The 19,001-nt window shown below is 40.5% G+C and overlaps 1 protein-coding gene and 1 pseudogene across 2 annotated transcripts in view; one reads left to right on the top strand and one right to left on the bottom strand.

Annotated features, from left to right (window-relative positions):
* GPC5 (glypican 5) overlaps positions 1 to 19,001 on the bottom strand; it is a 1,144,217-nt gene that overhangs the window by 931,139 nt on the left and 194,077 nt on the right. The gene's annotated exons all lie outside the window — the stretch shown is intronic.
* On the top strand, positions 871 to 3,355 carry LOC112313427 (ATP synthase subunit alpha, mitochondrial-like; annotated as a pseudogene).

Here is a 19,001-nt window from a genome sequence, read left to right as displayed (position 1 = left end):
GAACATGGGAGTGAATTAAAAGAAAGCAAAGAGAAATCAAACAATTAGTCCACATTGTCAGTTACTGAAATCCACTGAGATCACTAAAACAAAGGAAAGACCTGGCTCTTTATCTAGTCATGTGCCCAGAAATGTGTCCCTGAGAGCTGTCTTTGAAGTGGATGCCTCTTACAAATCAACAGTTACGTCAGGCACTACATTACAAAAGAAAAAAAAAAAAATCAGGGCTTAAACTACACCCATTCAAAATATAAAACCACTTTTATAATATCAAATGAAATTCCCAACCTGATGACTCCCAATCTTGCAGATTTTGCTCAGTAATTCCCAAGACTTTTCCCCTCTAAGAATCCTTTCTAACCCTAAATGTGATTGAGAAACCTGCAGAGTTTTTGTCTTATTTTATTTCAAAAATAGAAATGGATAATTGTTTAAAATTATGTACTTCACTGAAAAATAAAAGTAACAGTACATTTGAATAAATTATAAATTTTGTGAGAAATAATTATAATTTTTCTTTTTTTAAAGACGATTTTTAGAGAGGGGAAGGAAGAGGGAAAGAGAGGGAGAGAAATATCAATACATGGTTGCCTCTCAAGCGCCCCATACCGGGGACCAGGCATACACCCTAGCCTGGGAATCAAACTGGCGACCCTTTGGTTTGCAGGCTGGCACTCAATCCATACCAGCTAGGGCAATAATTATATTTTCTAAAAGAAAAAAATGTTAAAGAGTGGCATGATGCTCAGTTAGTCCAGAGGCTATGGCTGCAGAGGGACCACTGAGAAGCTGCAAAAAGTTCTGTTTGTGTGTTTTGCTGTGGCTGAGGCACCTGCCCTGCATAAGCGGATGGGCAGGTCTCCAAAAAATGCTTTGGGATCATACTTCCCTACTGCAAGGAATCTCCATGCTTCTAACACTCATCTTCAGAAGACTAGCACTGCTAAGATGTCCTCCATTCTTGAAAAGCACATTCTTGGAGCTGATACCTCTGTTGACCTAGGAAAGACAGGGTGTGTCTTTAGTATTGGTGATGGTATTTCCTGAGTGCTGAGGAACGTTCAAGTAGAAGAAATAGAGTTTTCGTCAGGCTTAAAGGGCATATCTCTGAACTTGGAACCTGACAACGGTGTTGTCATGTTTGGAAATGATGAACTAATGAAGGAAGGAGATATTGTAAAGCGAACAGGAGCCACTGTGGATGTTCCTGTTGGTTAGGAGCTGTTGAGTCATGTAGTAGATGCCCTGGCTGATGCCATTGATGGAAAGGGTCCAGTTGCTTCCAAGACCTGTAGGCAAGTTGTCCTGAAAGCCCCTGGGGTCATTTCTTGAATCTCTGGGAAGGAACCAAGGGGGACTGGCACTAAGGTTGTGGGTAGGTTGGTGCCAATTGGTCGTGGTCAGCATGAGCTGATCATTGGTGACTGACAGACTAGCAAAACATCCATTGCTATTGACACAATATCAACCACAAACGTTTGTGATGGATTCGATGAAAAGATAGCCATACACTATCTAGGTTGCTATTGGTCAGAAGAGATCCACCACTGCCAAGTTGGCGAAGAGACTTACAGGTGCAGGTGCTATGAACTACACCGTTGTGGTCTCAGCTACCGCTTCTGATGCAGCCCCACATCAGTAGCCGGCTCCTTATGCTGGCTCTTCTATGGGAGAGTATTTTAGGGATAATGGCAAACATGCTCTGATCACTTGTGATGACTTATTCAATCAGGCTGTTGCTTATGGTGAAATGTCTTTGCTGCTGCACTGGCCCCTGGTGGTGAGGCCAACCCTGGTGATGTGTTCTACTTACACCCCCACCTGTTAGAGAGAGCAGCCAAAATGAATGATGCTTTTGGTGCTGGCTGCTTGACTGCTTTACCAGTCATAAAAAACAGTGCTGGTAATGTGTCTATTTACATACCAACAAATGTCCTTTCTATCGCTGATGGACAGATCTTCTTGGAAACATAATTGTTCTACAATGGTATTCACCCTGCCTTCCATGTTGGTCTGTGTCCCATGTTGGATCTGCTGCCTAAACCAGGGTCATGGAGCAAGTGGCATGTACTGTTACCAGTAAACATAGACAGTCTGTCCAGAGAACCAGGGAATCTCCCCCACTGGCCAACATGGTGGCAGGAGGGGGTTCTTACACTGAACACACAGAAAGCTAGCAAGATAATTGTGTAGAAAAGGGCCCTTACCCGCTTCTGGTACCAGTGGAAGGCAGACGCATGCACCATACCAGTCATAATGGCATAATGGGAGGTGTTGGTTGGGAGGTGGACACACCCAAAATGCGTGAAAGTTTGGGAATTGATTGGTTATTTTGCAAAAGCACCCAGGCCATCCCACACCCAAGCTAATATATTCCCAGGGGAGCAAAGAAATGCTCTTTTGCTTGCTCAGGCTCATTACGCTCTTGCTAGCTTGTGGTTCGCTCTTGCTCATGACCTACACTTGCACAGTGCACTGGCCTGTCCTCTCCATTGGCCACATGGCCTTAACAGCCACTTGGCCCATGGCCTCCTAAGGGAGCCTCTCTCTCTCTTACCCACTTTGTGATGCATTTGCCCATGTGTCAGCTTGCCCTCTCTCCCAGAGAGACCTTGTAGCCCCAGCAACCACAAGGCCCATGGCCGTGCAGTCTCCAGGAGGAAACCTCAAACAGACAGCAGTCGGGAACAAGCTAAGCCACCTGGACCTCTGAGCAGCAGCCTGTGGGCTCCAAAAAGTTCACTTTAAATTGGAGTAGGAACTGTGGGTTCTGGCTTTTGTCTGGTCTTGGGAAGGGGAGGGCTTTGGGACAGGAGTCCTCCATTCTCCTAGATGGTGCAGCACCTGAATAAAACCTTCTTTTCCTTTTATACCAGTATCCACCTTATGAGTTGGCTTTCGTGGCGACAGGCAGTCAAAGTCCTGTGACTGTTCCGTTACTGTACCATGAAGCTGGAACTGGCTCAGTCTCACGAGGTTGCTGTTTTTGCTCAGTTTGGTTCCGGTCTTGATGCTGCCACCCAACAACTCCTGTGTCGCAGTGCGCATCTGACTGAGTGGCTGAAGCAGAAACAGCATTCTCCCATGGCTATTGAAAAATGAGTGGCTATTATCTTTTTCATGCCCGTGTAAGGGGGTATATCCTGATAAACTGGAGCCCAGCAAGACCACAAAGTTTGAGCGTGCTTTTTTGTCTCACGTTATCATCCAATATTAAGCCCTTTTCAGTAGTATTAGAGCTGACAGAAAGATCTCAGAACAGGCAGATGCAAAGCTGAAAGAGACTGTAACCAACTTCTTAGCTGGATTTGAAGCTTCATCAACTCCTGCGGATTCACATCAAATACCAGTTTGATTTTGTCATTGTTTCTTCTAGTAATCAGTTCCATTTGGAAAAAAATTACTATCATACTCCAGATATACAGAAATCACCTTAAAAATAAGGTTCCATCCATAGTGCTTGGTGGTTACAAATAATAATAATAACCAAGAGTGGTGTTATTTTTCCTATTGCAGACTTCATTAATGTCTGCCTTAGTTAAAGAGAGTTGGATTCTCATACCGGCCTCTGGATTTCCTTCGTTGCAATGTTGTTTTTGGTGGAGGCATATGAAGAAAATCAAGCCTCACACAAATATGCAGTTGACAAGGAACGTTATATTTGTCTTTTCAGATAATTGATAAGTTTCTTCTTTGATATTACACCAAAAACTTGACACGTCACTTTTCGCTATGCTAGTCGCAATGCCCCATTGGTCTATATGTTTCACGATGAATGGCTCTGGAACCCACGCATGGTTTTGTAACTCATACATTGACATCTGAAAAAAATCGGTTCATGCATTATGCAGATTTTCCCAATGCTGACACCCTACATCGTTTCTGTAATGATTAGGAATCCTTCCAGTTTATGTTGGTGGCTATAAATTCCCCATTTTCTCTTGAAATCTCACAGACAACACACACTGTAAGTTGTTTTTCTTGATGTGAAGGCCCACGGTGGTCCCCTTTGAGACAATGTCTGCCAACTATCCAAATCTAAACCGTCACAGTTTTGTCAATTATTTTCTTATTAAAACAATTAGTGTTGGTGGGGGGAGAGGCTAGTTTAACCTGCAATTCAAACAACTGCACAATTGCCTTTCCTCCTCACAGCCATTATAATTCAGTAATGCAAAGACATGCTTTAAGTTGCTCATAGCATCACACAGGTGTACAAAGGCAATGCTTACACGTACAGTTTGGTGCCACTGACTTAATTTTGTGCTAAAGCTCCAACTGTTTTGCTCATCATTGTGTTTGCACTACTAGTAAAAATGCCAATACAGAGAAGTAGGCAAATCCTGTCTTAGCATTGTGAAAATTATTTTGATCTCTCAGACATCCTGAAAAAAATTAGGAATCCCAGATTACACTAAAAGAATTGTTGCTAAAGCAAAACCCTCTTACCTGGAGATCTAGTTCTCAAACCAAACATCTACCTGGATCTCTCTGTGCCTATTATTCCTGTCTCCTTTCCTCAGTATCTTTCTGAGTTTTTTATTTCATGTATTAGGATCAGACTGCTAAGCATCCAACTCAAGGTCCTGTGATTTTTATGTCCTATTTCTAGTCAGTCATCATTAGTATTCATTCCTTTTAAAAATGTTCCCCAATTGCTATATATTTCCCCAAAACCTATCAAGCCTGGATTACTGGTTCTTCAGCTATAGGGAATCATTCCACGCATGGGAAATGTGCCCCAGCCCCCACTCGGAAAAGCCAGTGGGGAGAGAGGTTCGGCGGGCAGGACCCACACCCATGGATAGGTTCTCCCATGGGGAATCAGGCCTGCACTGTACCTAGGCTGCTATGACACTTGCTTTTGCTAAAACTCCCTCACCCTGAATTGAGGCAACAAATGTTTACTGAAGTATCTTTAACTTCCTAAAGTCTGTGCTAAACCACCCAAGTATGGAGTGTAACCAGTTCAACCACTTTCCCCCTTGAGCTGTAACATCCTTCTCTTTGAAGTAATTAGCAGTGTTCTGTCCTTTGTTGTCTGTAAAAGGTAATCACCTACAGTGAACCTGTGCATAGTAAATGAGGACCATCCTCCATGTAATGTGCCCAGAAAGCAATGAAAGCCTGTCCAGGCAGGGGTCACCTCTCTCTCTCTTGGGCTTTCTGTAGCCCTCTCGCCCTCTCTCACTTAGAGAGTGGTCATGCCGTCCTTTTTTCTCTGCAGGATTTCTGCGGTCCATGTGTATTTGTTTATTGCTGCCACAACACAGGATCCTGCTGGCCGGGATCTGTGTCATTCAGCCCTTTCTTTCCTTATAACAATAGTAAGCATTCAAAGTGTTTCATCCCTTTTTTACCTATTTATTTAAATACAACATTCATTCCAAGAACAAGTCAACATCTCATGGACCTGAACAAATCAACACAATTTTATTTACATTGCAGGGTTTCCAAACCGTGCCTTAAAGGATATCAGGTGCCAAAAAAGCCATTTTATCAAGTAGCATATGGCATTCCAAATTAAAATGGACTAATTGGACCTACTACACTCCCTCTAACTACATAATTATACTAATTTTCATCTTTCCTTTTAAAGTTAGCTCCATGAAATTCACAAATGTACAAAGGCAAATGGTCTCTTGCTAAAACTTCTAGTGCCCTCTAAAAAAATAATATTTGTTGATTCTCCTGTCAAATCACTGCAAGTCATTGACCACATTACTATTGGCCTAAGAAACATCTTTAACTTGCACCCTCTTCTTGAAAATTCAGGTGGATTTGTTCCCCTGAATTACAAATGTGTGTTTCTTCGCATCTTCCCCATATCATGGTTCCTGGGGACTTTCCTACAGTACACTGTGTTAAGAATATGTTTGTTTCTATTAGCTTTACAGTAATGGCTAAAGAATTTCATTAGGCAATATAAAAATAGTCATTATACAAATTCATACTAAAGTAAAATACTGATGAGTTCTTATGAGCCACCTTATGTTCTAGTGTTAGGGAGCTAAAAAACGGTTGTAATTATTACATTCTAGAATCTCCTGATTGGAGAGCAACCTAGCTGTGGTCCCACAGATCAGCTGGATCAAACTGCCCAGTGTCACAACTGAGTGCTTCCTGGAGTTACAGGACAGAGCACAGATAAGGAATGCATTGAAAGTCGTCCCTCCAAAGTCACTGGCAAAGTTAATAAAATACTATTAAAGTTAATAAAATACTGTTTCTGTTTTGACAAGACAGAAACTCCTTCAGAAGCTAGGCAATCTTTTATGCTATTGCATTCTTTCCAAATAGCAGGAGGAACAATTGCAATACTTTCTGATAAATGGGTTATAAAGCACAAAATCAATCAGACTGAAAAGAGTCTGTTTTACTACAACATCCATTCCTCTTTTCATAAATGTTATCAGAAAATATTCCAACAGTAACAGAGTCAAAAGCAGAAAGCACAGTATATAACAATTATGTTATTAAGCTATGGGATGTTTGCAGTCCTTTATAAATTTGCTAGAAGTCTAATTTATTTTTTAAAAACCATGCTTCCAAAGATATCTTCTAAAAAACTAAACTTAATAATTATGATTTCAAAAATATGAGTATAAATACTATGGATTTTCTTAATGAAAATATAATAAAAAGCCCCCAAAACATTTGTTAAATAAAAGTGGAAAAGCTTATTCCTACAATTTTGCAGAGCAAGGTCAGAGCTTTTGGAGTGTCAGTATATTAGGAATGCAAAAAAATTGATCGCTGTACTAAAATTCATCTCCCAAATGCCCCATAATCAGTTCAGGGACTTTAGGCTCTCTTCTGTAAAAATAAACAAATACAAACAAGCTCTTCAGATAATAATTTTTAGAACCTTTCTCATGTTTAATTCAGTCAAAACATAGTGGCCTTATAGCTAGAACATCAAATGCCATTAAGCTGGAGTTAAAATCTATTTTTTTAAATTTGTTTTATTTGAAATTGATCTTAGCTTCTGCAAGGAGCTATGGCCATACATTTGAAAATCATTAGAAAGTAGAACCCATCTTTTAGAAAGATACTAATCAATGTTGAGCCTTAACAGAAGGATCAAGTTGTATTTCCTTTGTGTTGCGCATGTACTGATGAATCCCAATATATTTTCTTTTAGTTTGCAAATATTATCCATGATACTTGTTACATGATTTTCACAATGAATTCTAATACAATCAGTATCATTATGTATTTCAACAGCTTTTCCCACTTTGTGTTGTTGTCTACACTTGTCATTACTGCTCTTCGTTTTTTTATGATTTTAGATTTTAATTGAGATTCCACTTCCATGTATGTGAGCTGTTCCTTGTCTGTATACAGTGAAATGTTTTAGACAAACAAATAAACTGTGTTCTTGATTCCATCAGCAGCCTTGGAGAGCAGTGGTCCTTCTACCTACCCCTTCTCAACCTTGTAAGGGCTGACTCACTTACTGGCCATACCAAATAACAGCTTCTTATCAAAACCATTCTCTGCATAAAACTTAAAATTAGCTTGGTAGGTTAAACAAAGTCCCATCCCCTCACCACTCATGCAATTTGTGGCACAGCATTTTCAAAAGCCCCATTGTAGTTAGGAAAATCTTCAGTTATCTTCAAAGCATGAAGCCTATTTTAATGTTCCAGAATGATTAAATTATTCAGACAGGATTTATTGTACATGTGAGAGGGGATAAAAGAGAAAAACTAACACTTCGCAAAGTTTCACCAATGGTGCTTTGGTACATACTACATCAAATTTATCTAGTTACACACCTTAAGTTACTACCCAGGGTACCGTGCAGGTTTCAAGCTACATAAAAACCAATTTTTTTAAATTATGTTTTATAAAAACACAGACGATATATACTACAATATATCGGTCTGCAGTACCCAACATGATCTAGCATTATGCAACATTAAAAGAGCCAAAGGTTCCCTATAGCAGAGTTTCTTAAACGCTAATATGCATGAAAGTTACTGCAGGTTAACAGCTACTCAAGCCAATCAGATTCCATAGTTCGTAATGCAGTTCAGAAATCTGCATTTTTAAGACACTGGAAAACCTAGCCCTGGTGTCTTTGAAAGACTACACACTTTGGAGTGAGGCACACCGCGCTGGTCCTGTGTCAGGCCCAATCTGCTCTTGGCCACTCCCCTGTCTCCCCACCTTCTCCTCCCAGCACCACTTCTGCTTTCGACACACGTACAGCTGATGCTCACAACACAAAAACGTGACGTTTTTGGCTCTTCCAAGCCTTCCCCCATTCCCTTTATTCTTCTACCATTTCCTATCCGGTGCATTTGTACTCACTCATCCTTTAAGAGCAAATGGCATATTAGGCACATATTTTCCTGACCCAATGAGGCTACTAATTGTAAATATACTTTACTATCTGCATACACCACTGTGTACATAACACTCTGTGCATGACACAAATTGCACTACTTTCTAATTATGAGTTCACGTTCCTACATGGCCCTCCGTATCTACAGTTCATGATGTGGTTAAATAAGTTCACTTTATTTCTCCTTCCCAGCACTGGGCCTGAAACATAATAAGTATAAAGTAATTACTTATGTAGCAAAAAACTGAATGTAACTATGGTGGTCCTTTATCCAATACATCTGAACACTCTCAACTCTTAGTTTCTGTCAGTATATATTTAATACCATGTATTAAGTCAGAATTATAAGAATTATGCATTCAATCCACCAAAGATATATATGAGGGGGAACCCCAAAACACTGGAATTTGATTTTTAAAAAATATGTATTCTTACATGTTTAAACCCCAGTCACCTTCAAAATACTCTCCATTTGATATAATACACCTATTGAGATGTTTTTCCCACAGCTCAAAACAGTTTTTGAACTCGTCAATTTTAATGTCTTTTAGTCTTCTGCCACTTTTCATTTCACCTCTTCCACATCAGCAAAATGTTTCCCTGTGAGGACTTTTTTCATCCAGGGAAACAAGAAATAGTTGCTAGGGGTGAGATTGGGTGAATAGACAGGGTGGGGCATGGGCGTCATGCTGTGTTTGGTCAAAAACTGCTAAACACTGAACACAGTGTGGGCAGGTAAGCTTGTAAATCACCCATCAAGAAATGGGCAAACTGAGCCAATCGCAGCCTCTCACAACACCACCAGCTGGTACACTGATACAGATGGGTTCCTGAACACTCACCTAGTGGGGGAAGCCTGTAATACAAGGGGCCTGCCCTACAAAAAACAATTCCATTTTTTATGGATCCCCTCATATTATGGTTTCTTTGTTAAATCATTATGCTTACTGCAAATTTAATTACATTTGACTTGTTTAAGGGGACACCTTGCATTTTATTCCATTTTAGTGTCACAAATGCCCAACAGTTTTTCTTTGTTTTTTTAAAATTTTATTTATTTTTAAAGAGAAGGGATGAGAAGGAAAAAGAGGGGGAGAAACACTGATGTGTGAGAGAAACATTGATTGGTTGCCTGTTGCATGCCATCAACTGGGCTCCTGGCCTAGAACCCAGACATGTGCCCTGATGGGGAATTGAACTGGCAATATTGTGGTTTGCGGGATGATGCCCAACCTACTAAGCCACAACAATCACAGCTGCAGTTTTTTTTTCTTTCTACCTGATTTAATTGTTTTTTAATGTAATTAAGAATAGTCCTTGGGGAAAAAGTGTAATGATGAATGAATGCTGTGATTCACAATTCAGATGTTCAATCTAATTGGTTAGGAAAAACATGTTTACGGTCTTTTTCATAGTGAAGGGCAAGTTCCCTTGAACCAGTCTAGACAGAAAAGCAAGCAGACTATTAGAAAATGGTTGCATAAAAAAGTAATAGGGTTTTGGGGTGTCCCCTGCCTGCCGCAACTTGTTGAAAGGGTTATAAAAGGACTGTAAGAAATTTCCATGGGCAGGAATGATTTTTAAATGTCTGGAAACAGAAGCTTCTGCTCTGTGCTATTATTAATCCCACTATCCCCAAACTTTCAGTAAAGCTCTGATATATACAGCAACAGCAGGTGAATGGCATCCTGGGAGGGCAGAAGGAGAACAGCTTGACTTCTCTGCTTCAGCAACGTGGAAGTGGAGAAAGGGGGCATTCTCAGGGAGGAAGAAAGCAGGCAGGTGTCAAAAGTCAGCACAGGTTGGAACCTGGACCCTGAAGGGGTAGGACAAACATAAATGCTCTGGGAAGACTTAAAAATAGTGGGGGTGGGTCCTGAGTTCAATACAGGAAATTGGGTAAAGACTTGATGCATTTTATTTGGATAGTAAAGAAAGCGTGAGCCCAGAAGCACGAGTCCTAACAGCAAACTTACATATCAATGCGGTTGTGTGAAGCCCACACTCCCCAACCAGGCCTTTGTTTCCAATTCTGGCTTTGCCACCTACGGCCTGGATTTGGGGCAGGGTATTAAATGTCTCTGTGTACCTGATTCCCCTTTTATAAGGCAGCAATAGTAATAGACACTACTTTATAGAGTCAACATAAGGGTTATAGCAATTAATCTTAAGGACCGTGAACACTATCAGACAATATATTAGTTTTTCTTAATAAATAAAAGAAGAAATACAGAGCCCTGAAGGAAATGCTAATGTTCTGTTAGATTTTCTTCCCTGTATCACATTTACAAGGGTGTTCTAACAGGATCACAAAGCTAACGAAGTTATCCTTGAGAGATTTAGGTATAAAATCTGTGGAATAAAATGTTATGGTTGTAGTACTTAATGTGAAGTGCCTTTATTTCTTCACAAAATAGTCCTAATATGTGGCCTCACATTTGGAAGGATGAAAAACATAAAAATCAGCTTGTAGACTCTGATACAGGGAAAAAGTCCCCCTTGTCTCTTCGGGGCCTGAAAGGGGAGCCACAGAGGGGTGAGCTCTCCCCAACACAGAAACTCTTCCCCCTTTGGAATGGGGCACACGGGAGGCAACACCTCTGCAGGAGCACGTTTTGAATTGCATCGTTATCCTTTGTTCGTTTCTTGGTCTTCTCCACTCAGCTGGGAGCTTTTGGGGAGCAGGAATGATTTTTAGCCCCACCAAGTACGGCAGAGCAGGCCCACAGCCAGTGCTCCGCAGACATTTGTTTGGCTGACCTGCTGTGGCAGATCTCCTTCCCCACCCATACTCGTGCTCCAATGGGAAGTCCCAGCACAGGTTTTAGTATCTCCTGCTAAGCATAGAAACCACAGGGGGAAATTGATATTAGAACGCTTGGGTATTTCTGTTTTCCCCCTCCAAAAGGAAGTTATCAGAAAGACAGTTTGGTATAGTATGGTATTTAATTGCCTTGGGGAAGGTATCATAAGCATTTCATTAATTAGAGTGTCTAAAAGTCGACACCCTTCTTGATTCCCTTCCTGTCTTCAGCAGACAAGCACTCAGGACTTCTATCTTCCTTGCGGTACCACTCTGCCTGTTCCTTTGATCTCTCTCTTCCCTAATCCTTTCAGATGTCGCCTCTTCCATGACACTTCCCCAAACCGAGATGGAAACGTTGCCTTGGCGCTACCTGGACATTCTCTAGCATTTGATTTTAGCATTCCTCATTTTATTCATCTGGTAGTCTCACCTCTCTCTCCTCCTCTCTCTCCTCTCCACACACACACACACACACACTCACACACACATATGCCTGGGCCTTACTTATCTGAAAAATCCAACATCTTCCAGAATGTTTGACACAGGAATCCTCTCAGAAAAAAAAGGTTTAATGAGTTAATGATTTAACCCAATGAGTATCCATTTTTTCTTATTTAAATAGGCATTTACATATTTTGGTTACTTCTTGTAGGGAAACATTTGAGCACATTTTTAAGGACTACTGACTCTTCCATACCGTTGTGTCATGTTCTATGATGACCACCATATTATACCAAAGGTCTTAAGGAAGTAGAGAAGGAAGGAAATGGAAGGACAAGGGAAGGAAAGATAAAGAAGAGGGGAAGAGAGAAGAAAGATACATAAAACCTCAGCTCTTTCATGGAAATAAAATTATATTTCTCGTATCTTCTATAATTTGAAAATGCAAGTTACCCATGTGCATGTGAACATACAATTAAAACTGCCAGCAAAAAAAACCATAACAAAAAACAAACAAAAAACCACAAGCTAAATATCCAGGAACTTCTATGATTTACTTTGTCAATTTATTTCCTAGTTTCAATCCAATGTTAAAATATTTTCAGCTCATATAATGACCAATTTATCAAGACTGACAATACCAAAATATCCAGGTCAAGGAAGGAAAAAAAATTCCTAAGTTTAACTCTTTCACTTGTTGCTTTCCCATATAATGCAAAATATCTGAACCCACACCTGAAGTCTGAATTCTGTTCTTCATACAGGTCAAGTTCAGAGATATCTATAGAGGTTCAGTCACAAGTTTAAAGGTGCACTGTCTCCTATAATTAATTTAGAATGTCATTCTCTGGCTTGTGCTATAAGCAAGGAAATACTAGCCTGGGACACCTGTCTAGTGGATGAACGGATTTTATTTTGTTGTTTCTAAGTCAGTGCAGGAATGGGAAGGGCCAATGCAAATGCACGCTACTACAATGGTGATGTCAGGCCTGCTTTTGGTTCTCATGAGAATATTAACACCCCCTTCTCTCTTGACTCAATCAACAAATCGTAATTGAGTACCTACTACGGGCAGGTGCTACATCCTCTTAGATCAAAAAGCCTCATGGAGAGACATGAAAATAATAGTAAAAAATACAAAAAAACAATATAACCAAAAAGGAGTGATGGCTACCTTTCTCTCTGGTGGTATTTCCTGAGCTCGCTTGGCAGTAGAGGGGCTTTTCAAGAAGCTTATAAAATTGCACCCAAATGCAGCTACTTTCTCCCTCTTTTCATAAAGACAAGTGAGCTCTTCTGCTGCCTTTGAGGGGATTTTAATGCATCCTTACGTAATAGGAACCATAACCCATGCTAGGAAGCAAGACGTAAACAATGGGTAGTCACTGGATCAATTTCATTAGAGTACAAGTTAAGAACAGATAATGAGCCACAAAATTATGTTTATTCACTTGGGTCACCAAAATGCTTTTGCAGAATATTATAAATATCCTTTGGGAGGAGGCACGATCCAGGATCCTTTTCAATTAAAAATGCTGTAGTTCCAAACAGTGGACGACTTCAGTCTCGTGACACATCCCAGCATCTAGCATAGCGTATTACTTCAGCCAGCTGTGAGTGTGTAGGCATGAATCCAGTAAACATAAAAATAAAGTTAAATTTTTAAAAAATCCTCAGTCCTATGTTCATCATATCAAACACTGCCCAAGTAATCAATCTAACTGGGGTGAGCGTGTGCTCAGCACCCTGGTCACGCCTGCATGCCCCAGTCGGAGCTCTCTGAGATACGGACATAAATCGCATCCTCCTCTGGGATGCCCTCTCAGGATTTGTTCAGTTGTCGCCAGCGTCAAACTTGTGTAAGTCATAGCAAAACATGTGGACGTGAGCTGTCCTGCAATGTTGCCTTTTTTGTATGCTTTTGCTATAGGAGAGTAAAGGGAGGTTATAGTTTTTTTTCATTTTTTTTTAATCCTCTTCGTTTCATCACAGAAGGAAGTATTTTGGCAATTTCATGTCAGGCCAGGTCATTTTTCAGAGCTGTCTGTGGTCTCGGAGAGAGAATCACGCTGAACCTGCTCTCAGGGGCCGAAGCACAGCCCCAGATGTTATTTCACATACCACAGTTTAACACCCTCAAGTGGGCAACATCGCAGAAGCTGACCAAAAATGAGGTTCTGAGCACTCACAGTTACTGACCGAAGAAGGTCAGAGGACACATGATGAGTGGTGCCTGGGAGCTGGAGGTGCTGCGGCCACCAGTGTTTCCGGTTGAAGATCATTGACATTTTTTTCATTAGATAGAACAGATTGTGTTCTTTTTTTTCAGTACGGTTGTATTTGCTTTGATCTTCCAGCACAAGCTCTCTGATTCTTATCTCCCACCCCTGACCATCCTATACTAACATTAGCATTTGTCTCTGATTCTTTCTGATATAATCTCGTCCAATTTGATTACCTTGGTACCGTGGCCACCATCCTGGTCCACACAGTGATCTCCTGAATCATCACATTGGACGCAACACTGAACTCTCCAAATTCTAATCCAGGCAGAGCACTAATAGACTGATAATCACCAAACACTGCCACGCACATTCAGTCCTCAAAATACAGAATGCTTCTCCATTGCCAAAGAGCAAGCCAGAGTGATTTCCCGGCATTTAAAGCTTTGTCTCTAGGGCGCCCCACTGTGTCATTCATCAAATGCCAATAGGCAATTGTAGGTCCACCAGATAAATCACTTTCACAGTCTGTACAAACGCCAGTTCCTATCCCAATTCTCCCCAGAAGTCCATTCCAGTCTAACTCCCCAACAGTGATCCTCCCTTTATTCAGGATTCATTCAGTGCCAAAAAAAAACAACTGACATAGGTAATATTTGGAGACCTTAGCAAGGCAGGCTTAATAAAGAGGAATGGCCGACAACATCAGAATTCAGATTTACAGAAGGTGTATTCATCATCAAATTCCACGCAAGACTCTCACCTTCAAACACATACACAAGCAGTTACATCTCCCATCAGACGGTCTCAGGGCCTCGGTAGATAGTTGGTCTTTCAGTGACAATGGGTGGCCTTGAAAGGAAACTTTAGTTGTAGTTCTGATGGAAACATTACTTCTACAGACACTTAACAGAGAATCCAGAGATAATGAATAACCCTTTCTTGGACCTAACTTACCCCTTAGAAAAATCACCTTTCTTTGGGTTTTAATGAACCTCACCTCTGGTTCCATTTTGCCATTTCAGCTGTTAACATCTCAGCAAAATACTACTAATTCCTTCTCTAGCCCTTCTGTGATGTATATAATGAGGTTTTTCTTAGTCAGTGGAAGATCATTAAAAAGCAGGGCTGCTGAAATCTTTATTCTGAACGAAGTTCCCACTTTAAATTAGGGTCTGTTCACTGCCCCTTGATCGCACCTTAAGCATTTACTCACAATTCTACCATGGAGCACTTTCTCTGGTTTGTCTAGGGACTGAAATAGCATCCTGATGCACTGAATCTTCTTTTCTCTGCAGTCACTGTTAAGCGTTCAGAACGGTATCTGGGTGTTCTGAAGGAACCACGTTTGGTCTCTGTGTTGTTTGCAGTGTGGCTGGAATGCGTATTTTCTGTACCATCAGCAAGTGACTGTGTGTGATTTCCAGGGTCACTGTTACACAGCTTGGTCCTCCCGCCAAGGCTCACAGGTTCTAATGATGCTGCTGGAACACGATGTCCCCATCTTTCCTGGCCCGCACTCCAAGCACAGCTGTAAAGTTTCCCAATGCATTCGTCATTACTGTACGGGACTGCACAAGGTGATTTTTTTTTTTAATTGAAGCACTATTATTTGAAAGTAATCCTTTGCTAGGCCTTGTAAAGCCAATGGCATATTCAGTAGTTAATCAATGTGTGCTGTTTTACCCCGACGCCCACTTTCACTTCATAATAATGGATTGGTTGAATTCTCCTTGTTAGAAAATGCCACTGCAATTACTGTTTTCATTTTCAAAGATACAGAACAACGATCAAGTTATGTTTATTAAACACTTCCTGTTTTATTGCTTGTATTAGGAGTTGTCCAGATGGTAAAGGCTTTTCCATAAACAATGTTAATGATTAGCGAAAAGCAACTGGACTTTAGAATTGTTATTATGATCTGGAATTCTTTTCATTTTTGACATGGGTAATTCATTTCCCTGACATTCCAATTTTTTAAAACTATCTTCAAAAAGGTAGAAATAACAGGAGATATTAAGGCATATTGTAAGATTTTTCTAAACTGTGTAACAGTAAAATATTAAGTGACACATATAAAATAATGTTAAATAGTCCGGTAATTGTTACGTACGTGTTTGAGAATTTGGAATGAGAAGCAGGTGGTAGCAAACCATTCATTTACCAGATAAGGGAACTGGCTCAGAGATGAAATGGCTTGTATCATTTCATTTAGCTCCTGCTGTGTGCTACCAGCTGATACTGCAGCTTTGTGTGAAACATGAAAAAGTACACGCTGATCCATGCCAGAGCCACCAACTTAAAGAGCAGCGCCCCAGGTGAATGGGGCACCCACTTGCGCCGTGGGCCAGGCACCTTTGGGCAGCACTCCGACTGCCCAGCACTGTGCACGGCGAAGGTGTGAGGGTGTAAATGGCAGAGTCTGAACCGCAACACAGCTTCCCAAGGAGAAGAAAGAGAAACACTGGATCCAGATGAAGTAGACTTCACACAAGAGTTTGATCTAATATTTAAACAGCAGGTATTTCCATTCTGGACTATAGTAAAAGGTGGAAGACTCCACAGTTTGTTAAATAAAGCCATGGAATCTCAATAACAAAGCCTGACAAAGATAGTGTTACAAAAGAGAAAACAATGAAAAGAAGAAGAAAACAAACATCCTTAGTACCTGGGGCCCACCCCGCCTCCAAGCCCTCAACCCATAAACAAGGTGTGCTGAGACCTCCTGGCTCTCTAGGCTTCCAGGCAATGAGTTCCTCCGTGGGGAAGATTCAGACTACCCCAGCACAAAACTCAACCTCACAGGGCTCACTAAGCATGTGCTCACCACCTGCAGGTGCAGATCCGCTCTCCCACTCTGAGGGGGCCCTGGATCTGGAGTACCTGGCTCAGCAGGAAGCTGAGACGCTGTGGGCCTTGCTCACAGACACTTAATCCTCAACAACAGCAGCATCGATCAGATTTAGAAAGTGTGGGGAGTAAGGTTTGGCTATTGATTGCCAGTGGAGTAAGAGAATCATCCCGTGCAACACACCACGTGCAACCTCTGCATTTTCAAGCTCCCCCACTCATCCAGCAACTGTGGCTCTAAACCACCAAAAAGTTCAAGAATCTGGTCAAGTCCAAGCCTGCTCCATTCATATGTCACACCCCTGTGTCTCCCCTTCACAAACCTACCATAGGTTTAGTTTAAAGTAAGAGTAATCAGTATCATGGGGGAAATATAAGAGAAAATGAAAGAGAAGGCAAGTATGTGTGTGTGTATTTGATAATAAAAAGTTACTTGTAGTTAACATAGTTAATTCTTAACTGGAATGAGGATAACATGAATAAATAATACATAGACAGCAAGTATTCATTCCAGGGTGGGCAAGCATGGCTAAATAAAAGTTAATATCATAATGAATGATGTCAACCACTTAAAGGAGAAAAGCGACAATCATACATCAATAAGTGTAAAAAGGCATTTGATAAAATTCCAGCATTGTAAGTTATTAAAATGCTAAGTTAGGAATAAAGGACTCTAATTAAATATGACAGACTACTTCTCAAAAACAAATAGCAAGCGTAATTCTAAATGGTGAAATGTTAAAGCCATTTCTTTTAAATCAAGAACAAAACAGTAATGCCTGTCATCATTATTCAAAATTATTTTGAATAGTCTGGTCAGGTGAATTAGAAAAGATAAAGTATCATGTGACTTTTATAACTCAAATTCCCCAAGAGGCTCAGGTCAAAAACTAAGGGGGTATGTGGAAGTTGCCTTTACAGATTTAAAAGCACTTAATAGAGAAGACGGGCCCTTTTATGAAAGAGTTTCCTAGGTGTGGAAATAAAACAGAGAAACAGAGAGTACACCTCGGTTTGATCAAAGCTTTCTGAAAATGAAGTGGGCTTCCTTGAAAATCGGTGAGTGTCCTGTCAGGGGACTCATTGAAACAATTGGCCTGCGAAGCTGGATGCATTAAAGGAGGCGGTGCCCTCGCAAGTTCCTGCCCCCTTTAAGACCCATTGTTAAGTTTAATTTTAATGCTTCTTCAGTGACATAACAATTCACTCAGTTATGCTCAGATGTTGGTTGATATCAGGTTCACACACGGGTGGCTAACAAAGTCATGAGCTCAAATGGCATCTTTTCCTCATTGTCCATTTCCACAGCTCGTTTGTCTTTACACTTGTAGTTCAACCTTCCCATTTATTAATATGGAAAATTGTACAGGTGAATCCAGCAAGAAAGATGTTCACCTTGTACACGTGGGTGTGGACAAATTCCATTTAGCAATATTTCTAACCTACGGGGGACGTGACTTCTATATAACATTCATAACGTGATGCCTTTAAAGGAATGCTAAGTAACAAATAATCTAATTGGAGAACTGTAAGTCACAGATAAGTTAACATGAAGAAAAAATATTGAGGAGCCTTGAAAGCATTTTGTGACATGAAGCAACTTAATGCCTCCCAAATGTTATGCTACAGTAAGTTATATGATTCTGCCAGATGCTTCTCTTTAGGAGAATTTTATTGTACCAGAGAGAGTAATTTCTTTTAATGAGAATATTTTTGAATAATATTTGTTCTTGAAACCACTGCTTTCTTTGTTTCACATCTAATGAGAATAATTTCCTTTGATTCATAGGCATTTTTATTCTTCTGCTGGCTCAATCAAAATACCAATTAACTACATGCACACTATGAAAATAAAGTGGGGACCGTCCAGTACGGGTTTAGCAAACGTGCCTCAGTTGCAGAAGAAAGCATGGGATTTGAATCTTGGAGAATCCACAGGTGACGAATGGCAAGCAAAGCCTGTGGTTAATGTCCCGGTTTTGTGTCATCTCTGGATGGCTAGCTAATATAAAATATTAACAGTGAAGAAAATGAAAACCACTCAAGAATGTGTGTCTCGGTCTTCATAAAATCGGAGCAATACGCAGATATTAATCTCAATGCAGAGCATGGAATGTTAGGTCCTGGTTCTCATAAAAACTTACATGAAATGTTTAGCGATGCAAATCATGTGAATAGAAAAACAATGAATCTGTTGAGAGAGGGTATACATTTGGAAAAACAACATCACTTAAAATCTGAAAAAAGGAAAACTGAGGAGGAATTTGCCTCTAAGAGCAGTAAGTACACTAAATACAACACAAAGCAGCAAAATAGAACCACTTCTCAA

The sequence above is a fragment of the Desmodus rotundus genome, chromosome 13, assembly GCF_022682495.2.
Source record: "Desmodus rotundus isolate HL8 chromosome 13, HLdesRot8A.1, whole genome shotgun sequence".
NCBI classification, from domain to species: domain Eukaryota; kingdom Metazoa; phylum Chordata; class Mammalia; order Chiroptera; family Phyllostomidae; genus Desmodus; species Desmodus rotundus.
Note: the sequence above shows the minus strand (reverse complement) of the source record. Positions and strands in the feature narration are given on the sequence as shown.